This window comes from Triturus cristatus, chromosome 1_1, assembly GCF_964204655.1.
Source record: "Triturus cristatus chromosome 1_1, aTriCri1.1, whole genome shotgun sequence".
Lineage (NCBI taxonomy): Eukaryota > Metazoa > Chordata > Amphibia > Caudata > Salamandridae > Triturus > Triturus cristatus.
In genome coordinates, this window is record NC_140579.1 from 282785955 (window position 1) to 282794191 (window position 8237).

The window sequence follows — 8237 nt, forward strand, 5'->3', positions numbered from 1 at the left end:
GTTTAGACATGGCTTTATGCAAATCAGTCTTGGCCCTGTACCTCATGGGAACAGACCAGCCCGAACTGCCAAGCCAAGTCCTCCCTGGACCAGAAACAAGCAACCTAGGACCAGTTTCGGGGTTTCACCCCTTTTTAGCCAGGATAGCTTAAATCCAGGGGCACAGTGAGTCTGGGACCCACGTCTGGGCATACCCAGCGTAGTTAGGGCAAGAAAGCAAAAGACACACAATTGATGGACGGAATGCAGAGCCAATCAAAACATTCACCCCTAGTCAAGAGATCTGGCTTAAATCCATAATTCTTTTGCTCACCATGCCACCCCAGTTTAGACCTGGCCATATGCAAATCAGTCTTGGCCCTGTGCCTCATGGGAACAGTCCAAGTTCTCCCTGGACCAAAAACAAGCATCCTAGGACCGGTTTCGGTGTTTCACCCCTCTTCAGCCAGGATAGCTTAAATCCAATGGCACTCTGTGCCCGGGACCCACGTCTGGGCATACCCAGAGCAGCTAGTGCGAGAAAGTAAAAGACACACAATTGATGGACGGAATGCAGAACCAATTAAAACATTCACCCCCCGTCAAGAGATCTGGGTTAAATCCATCATTCTTTTGCTCACCATGCCACCCTAGTTTAGACCTTGCAATATGCAAATCAGTCTTGGCCCTGTGCCTCATGGGAAGAGTCCAGCCCAAACTGCCAAGCCAAGTCCTCCCTGGACCAAAAACAAGCATCCTAGGAGCGGTTTCGGTGTTTCACCCCTCTTCAACCAGGATAGCTTAAATCCAGTGGCACAGTGAGCCCGGGACCCACGTCTGGGCTTACCCAGCACAGTTAGGGCGAGAAAGCAAAAGACAAACAATTGATGGATGGAATGCAGAACCAATCAAAACATTCACCCCTAGTCAAGAGATCTGGCTTAAATCCATCATTCTTTTGCTCACCATGCCACCTCAGTTTAGACCTGGCCATATGCAAATCAGTCTTGGCCCTGTGCCTCATGGGAACAGTCCAGCCCGAACTGCCAATCCAAGTTCTCCCTGGACCAAAAAAAAGCATCCTAGGACCGGTTTCGGTGTTTCATCCCTCTTCAGCCAGGATAGCTTCAATCCAGTGGCACAGTGAGCCCGGGACCCACGTCTGGGCATACCCAGCTCAGTTAGGGCGAGAAAGCAAAAGACAAACAATTGATGGACGGAATGCAGAACCAATCAAAACATTCACCCCCAGTCAAGAGATATGGCTTAAATCCATCATTCTTTTGCTCACCATGCCACCCCAGTTTAGACCTGGCCATATGGAAATCAGTCTTTCCCTGTGCCTCATGGGAACAGTCCAGCCCGAACTGCCAAGCCGTGTCCTCCCTGGACCAGAAACAAGCATCTTAGGACCGGTTTCGGGGTTTCACCCCTCTTCAGCCAGGATAGCTTAAATCCAGTGGCACTCTGAGCCCGGGACCCACGTCTGGGCATACCCAGCACAGTTAGGGCGAGAAAGCAAAAGACACACAATTGATGGACGAAATGCAGAACCAATCAATACATTCACCCCCAGTCAGGAGATCTGGGTTAAATCCATCATTCCTTTGCTCAACATGCCACACCAGTTTAGACCTGGCCATATGCAAATCAGTCTTGGCCCTGTGCCTCATGGTAAGAGTCCAGCTCAAACTGCCAAGCCAAGTCCTCCCGGGACCAGAAACAAGCATCCTAGGACCGGTTTTGGGGTTTCACCCCTCTTCAACCAGGATAGCTTAAATCCAGTGGCACAGTGAGGCCGGGACCCACGTCTGGGCATACCCAGCGCAGTTAGGGCAAGAAAGCAAAAGACACAAAATTGATGGATGGAATGCAGAACCAATCAAAACATTCACCCCCAGTCAAGAGATCTGGGTTAAATCCATTATTCTTTTGCTCACCATGCCACCCCAGTTTAGACTTGGCCATATGCAAATCAGTCTTGGCCCTGTGCCTCATGGGAACAGTTCAACCCGAACTTCCAAGCCAAGCCCTCCCTGGACCAGAAACAAGCATCCTAGGACCGGTTGCGGGGTTTCACCCCTCTTCAGCCAGGATAGCTTAAATCCAGTGGCACTCTGAGCCCGGGACACGCGTGTGGGCAAACCCAGCGCAGTTAGTGCGAGAAAGCAAAAGACACACAATTGATGGACGGAATGCAGAACCAATCAAAACATTTACCCCCAGTGAAGAGATCTGGGTTAAATCCATCATTCTTTTGCACACCATGACATCCCAGTTTAGACCTGGCCATATGCAAATCAGTCTTGGCCCTGTGCCTCATGGGAACAGTCCAGCCCGAACTGCCAAGCCAAGTCCTCCCTGCATCAGAAACAAGCATCCTAGGACCGGTTTCGGGGGTTCACTCCTCTTCAGCCAGGATAGCTTAAATCCAGAGGCACAGTGAGCCCGAGACCCACGTCTGGGCATACCCAGCGCAGTTAGGGCGAGAAAGCAAAAGACACACAATTGATGGACGGAATGCAGAACCAATCAAAACATTCACCCAGAGTCAAGAGATCTGGGATAAATCGATCATTCTTTTGCTTACCATGCCACCCCAGTTTAGACATGGCTGTATGCAAATCAGTCTTGGCCCTGTACCTCATGGGAACAGACCAGCCCGAACTGCCAAGCCAAGTCCTCCCTGACCAGAAACAAGCAACCTAGGACCGGTTTCGGGGTTTCACCCCTTTTTAACCAGGAGAGCTTAAATCCAGTGGCACAGTGAGTCCGGGACCCACGTCTAGGCATACTCAGCGAAGTTAGGGCAAGAAAGCAAAAGACACACAATTGATGGACGGAATGCAGAGCCAATCAAAACATTCACCCCTAGTCAAGAGATCTGGCTTAAATCCATAATTCTTTTGCTCACCATGCCACCCCAGTTTAGACCTGGCCATATGCAAATCAGTCTTGGCCCTGTGCCTCATGGGAACAGTCCAAGTTCTCCCTGGACCAAAAACAAGCATCCTAGGACCGGTTTCGGTGTTTCACCCCTCTTCAGCCAGGATAGCTTAAATCCAATGGCACTCTGTGCCCGGGACCCACGTCTGGGCATAACCAGCGCAGTAAGTGCGAGAAAGTAAAAGACACACAATTGATGGACGGAATGCAGAACCAATCAAAACATTCACCCCCCGTCAAGAGATCTGGGTTAAATCCATCATTCTTTTGCTCACCATGCCACCCTAGTTTAGACCTTGCAATATGCGAATCAGTCTTGGCCCTGTGCCTCATGGGAAGAGTCCAGCCCAAACTGCCAAGCCAAGTCCTCCCTGGCCGAAAAACAAGCATCCTAGGACCGGTTTCGGGGTTTCACCCCTCTTCATCCAGGATAGCTTAAATCCAGTGGCACTCTGAACCCGGGACCCACATCTGGGCATACCCAGTGGAGTTAGGGAGAGAAAGCAAAAGACACACAATTGATGGATGGAATGCAGAACCAATCAAAACATTCACCCCCAGTCAAGAGGACTGGGTTAAATCCATCATTCTTTTGCTCACTATGCCACCCCAGTTTAGAGCTGGTCATATGCAAATCAGTCTTGGCCCTGTGCCTCATGGGAACAGTCCAGCCCAAACTGCCAGGCCAAGTCCTCCCTGGACCAGAAACAAGCATCCTAGGACTGGTTTAGGTGTTTCACCCCTCTTCAGCCAGGATGGCTTAAATCCAGTGGCACAGTGAGCCTGGGACCCACGGGTGGGCATTTCCAGCGCAGTTAGGGCGAGAAAGCAAAAGAAACACAATCGATGGATGGAATGCAGAACCAATGAAAACATTCACCCCCATTCAGGAGATCTGGGTTACATCCATCATTCTTTTTCTCACCATGCCAAACAAGTTTAGACCTGGCCATATGCAAATCAGTCTTGGCCCCGTGCCTCATGGGAACAGTCCAGCCCGAACTACCAAGCCAAGTCCTCCCTGGACCCGAAACAAGCATGCTAGGACCGGTTTCGGGGATTCACTCCTCTTCAGCCTGGATAGCTTAAATCCAGTGGCACATTGAGCCCGGGACACACGTCTGGGCATACCCAGCGCAGTTAGGGCAAAAAAGCAAAAGTCACACAATTGATGGACGGAAAACAGAACCAATCAAAACATTCACCTCCAGTAAAAAGGGCTGGGTTAAATCCATCATTCTTTTGCTCACCATGCCACCCCAGTTTAGACCTGGCCATATGCAAATCAGTCTTGGCCCTGTGCCTCAAGGGAACAGTCCAGCCCAAACTGCCAAGCCAAGTCCTCCCTGGACCAGAAACAAGCATCCTAGGACCGGTTTCGGTGATTCACCCCTCTTCAGCCAGGATAGCTTAAATCCAGTGGCACAGTGACCCCGGGACCCACGTGTGGGAATACCCAGCGCAGTTAGGGCGAGAAAGCAAAAGACACACAATTGATGGATAGAATGCCGAACCAATCAAAACATTCACCCACAGTCAAGAGATCTGGGTTAAATCCATCATTCCTATGTGCACCATGCCACCCCAGATTAGACCAGGCCATATGCAAATCAGTCTTCACCCTGTGCCTCATGGGAACAGTCCAGCCCGAACTGCCAAGCCAAGTCCTCGCTTGACAAGAAACAAGCATCCTAGGACCAGTTTCGGGGTTTCACCCCTTTTCAGCCAGGAAAGCTTGAATCCAGTGGCACAGTGAGCCCGAGACTTACGTCTGGGCATACCCAGCGCAGTTAGTGCGAGAAAGCAAAAGACACACAATTGATAGACGGAATGCAGAACCAATCAAAACATTCACCCCAGTCAGGAGATCTGGGTTAAATCCATCTTTCTTTTGCTCACCATGCCATCCCAGTTTAGACCTGGCCATATGCAAATCAGTCTTGGCCCTGTGCCTCATGGGAACAGTCCAGCCCGAACTGCCAAGCCAAGTCCTCCCTGGACCAGAAACAAACATCCTAGGACCAGTTTCAGGGTTTCACCCCTCTTCATCCAGGATAGCTTAAATCCAGTCGCACTCTGAGCCCGGGACCCACATCTGGGCATACCCAGTGGAGTTAGGGAGAGAAAGCAAAAGACACACAATTGATGGATGGAATGCAGAACCAATCAAAACATTCACCCCCAGTCAAGAGGACTGGGTTAAATCCATCATTCTTTTGCTCACCATGCCACCCCAGTTTAGAGCTGGTCATATGCAAATCAGTCTTGGCCCTGTGCCTCATGGGAACAGTCCAGCCCAAACTGCCAAGCCAAGTCCTCCCTGGACCAGAAACAAGCATCCTAGGACTGGTTTAGGTCGTTCACCCCTCTTCAGCAAGGGTGGCTTAAATCCAGTGGCACAGTGAGCCTGGGACCCACGGGTGGGCATACCCAGCGAAGTTAGGGCGAGAAAGCAAAAGACACACAATCGATGGATGGAATGCAGAACCAATGAAAACATTCACCCCCATTCAGGAGATCTGGGTTAAATCCATCATTCTTTTGCTCACCATTCCACACCAGTTTAGACCTGGCCATATGCAAATCAGTTTTGGCCCTGTGCCTCATGGGAACAGTCCAGCCCGAACTACCAAGCCAAGTCCTCCCTGGACCCGAAACAAGCATGCTAGGACCGGTTTTGGGGATTCACTCGTCTTCAGCCAGGATAGCCTAAATCCAGTGGCACATTGAGCCCGGGACACACGTCTGGGCATACCCAGCGCAGTTAGGGCGAAAAAGCAAAAGACACACAATTGATGGACGGAATGCAGAACCAATCAAAACATTCACCTCCAGTAAAAAGGGCTGGGTTAAATCCATCATTCTTTTGCTCACCATGCCACCCCAGTTTAGACCTGGCCATATGCAAATCAGTCTTGGCCCTGTGCCTCAAGGGAACAGTTCAGCCCAAACTGCCAAGCCAAGTCCTCCCTGGACCAGAAACAAGCATCCTAGGACCGGTTTCGGTGTTTCACCCCTCTTCAGCCAGGATAGCTTAAATCCAGTGGCACAGTGACCCCGGGACCCACGTGTGGGAATACCCAGCGCAGTTAGGGCGAGAAAGCAAAAGACACACAATTGATGGACAGAATGTAGAACCAATCAAAACATTCACACACAGTCAAGAGATCTGGGTTAAATCCATCTTTCTTTTGCTCACCATGCCATCCCAGTTTAGACCTGGCCATATGCAAATCACTCTTTACCCTGTGCTTCATGGGAACAGTCCAGCCCGAACTGCCAAGCCAAGTCCTCCCTGGACCAGAAACAAGCATCCTAGGACCGGTTTCGGGGTTTCACCCCTCTTCAGCCAGGATAGCTTAAATCCAGTGGCACAGTGAGCCCGGTACCCACGTCTGGGCATACCCAGCGCAGCTAGGGCGAGAAAGCAAAAGACACACAACTGATGGACGGAATGCATAACCAATCAAAACATTCACCCCCAGTCAAGAGATGTGGGTTAAATCGATTATTCTTTTGCTCACCATGCCCCCCCTGTTTAGACCTGGCTGTATGCAAATCAGTCTTGGCCCTGTACCTCATGGGAACAGACCAGCCGGAACTGCCAAGCCAAGTCCTCCCTGGACCAGAAACAAGCAACCTAGGACCGGGTTCGGGGTTTCACCCCTCTTTAGCCAGGATAGCTTAAATCCAGTGGCACAATGAGTCCGGGACCCACGTCTGGGCATACCCAGGGCAGTTAAGGCAAGAAACCTAAAGATACACAATTGATGGACGGAATGCAGAACCAATCAAAACATTCACCCCTAGTCAAGAGATCCGGCTTAAATCCATCATTCTTTTCCTCACCATGCCACCCCAGTTTAGACCTGGCCATATGCAAATCTGTCTTGGCCCTGTGCCTCATGGGAACAGTCCAGCCCAAACTGCCAAGCCTAGTCCTCCCTGGACCAAAAACAAGCATCCTAGGACCGGTTTCGGTGTTTCACCCCTCTTCAGCAGGGATAGCTTAAATCCAGTGGCACAGTGAGCCCAGGACCCACGTCTGGGCATACCCAGCGCAGTTAGGGCGAGAAAACAAAAGACACACGATTGATGGACGGAATGCAGAACCAATCAAAACATTCACCCCTCAGTCAAGAGATCTGGCTTAAATCCATCATTCTTTTGCTCACCATGCCACTCCAGTTTAGCACTGGCCATATGCAAATCAGTCTTCGCCTTGTGCCTCATGGGAACAGTTCAGCCCGAACTGCCAAGCCAAGTCCTCCCTGAACCAGAAACAAGCATCCTAGGACCGGTTTTGGGGTTTCACCCCTCTTCAGCCAGGATAGCTTAAATCCAGTGACACTCTGAGCCCGGGACCGACGTCTGGGCAAACCCAGCTCAGTTAGTGCGAGAAAGCAAAAGACACACAATTGATGGACGGAATGCAGAACCAATAAAAACATTCATCCACAGTCAAGAGATCTGGCTTAAATCCATCATTCTTTTGCTCACCATGCCACCCCAGTTTAGACCTGGCCATATGGAAATCAGTCTTTCCCTGTGCCTCATGGGAACAGTCCAGCCCGAACTGCCAATCCAAGTCCTCCCTGGACCAGAAACAAGCATCCTAGGACCGGTTTCGGGATTTCACCCCTCTTCAGCCAGGATAGCTGAAATCCAGTGGCACAGTGAGCCCGGGACCCACGTCTGAACATACCCAGCGCAGTTAGGGCGAGAAAGAAAAAGACACACAATCGATGGATGGAATGCAGAACCAATGAAAACATTCACCCCCAGTCAGTAGACCTGGGTTAAATCCATCATTCTTTTGCTCACCATGACACACCAGTTTAGACCTGGCCATATGCAAATCAGTATTGGCCCTGTGCCTCATGGGAACAGTCCAGCCCGAACTGCCAAGCCAAGTCCTCCCTGGACCCGAAACAAGCATGCTAGGACCGGTTTCGGGGATTCACCCCTCTTCAGCCAGAACAGCTTAAATCCAGTGGCACATTGAGCCCGGGACCCACGTCTTGGCATACATAGCGCAGTTAGGGCGAAAAAGCAAAAGACACACAATTGATGGACGGAATGCAGAACCAATCAAAACATTCACCCACAGTCAAGAGATCTGGGTTAAATCCATCATTCCTTTGCTCACCATGCCACCCCAGATTAGACCAGGCCATATGCAAATCAGTCTTGGCCCTGTGCCTCATGGGAACATTCCAGCCCAAACTGCGATGCCAAGTTCTCCCTGAACCAGAAACAAGCAACCTAGGACCGGTTTCGGGGTTTCACCCCTTTTTAGCTAGGATAGCTTA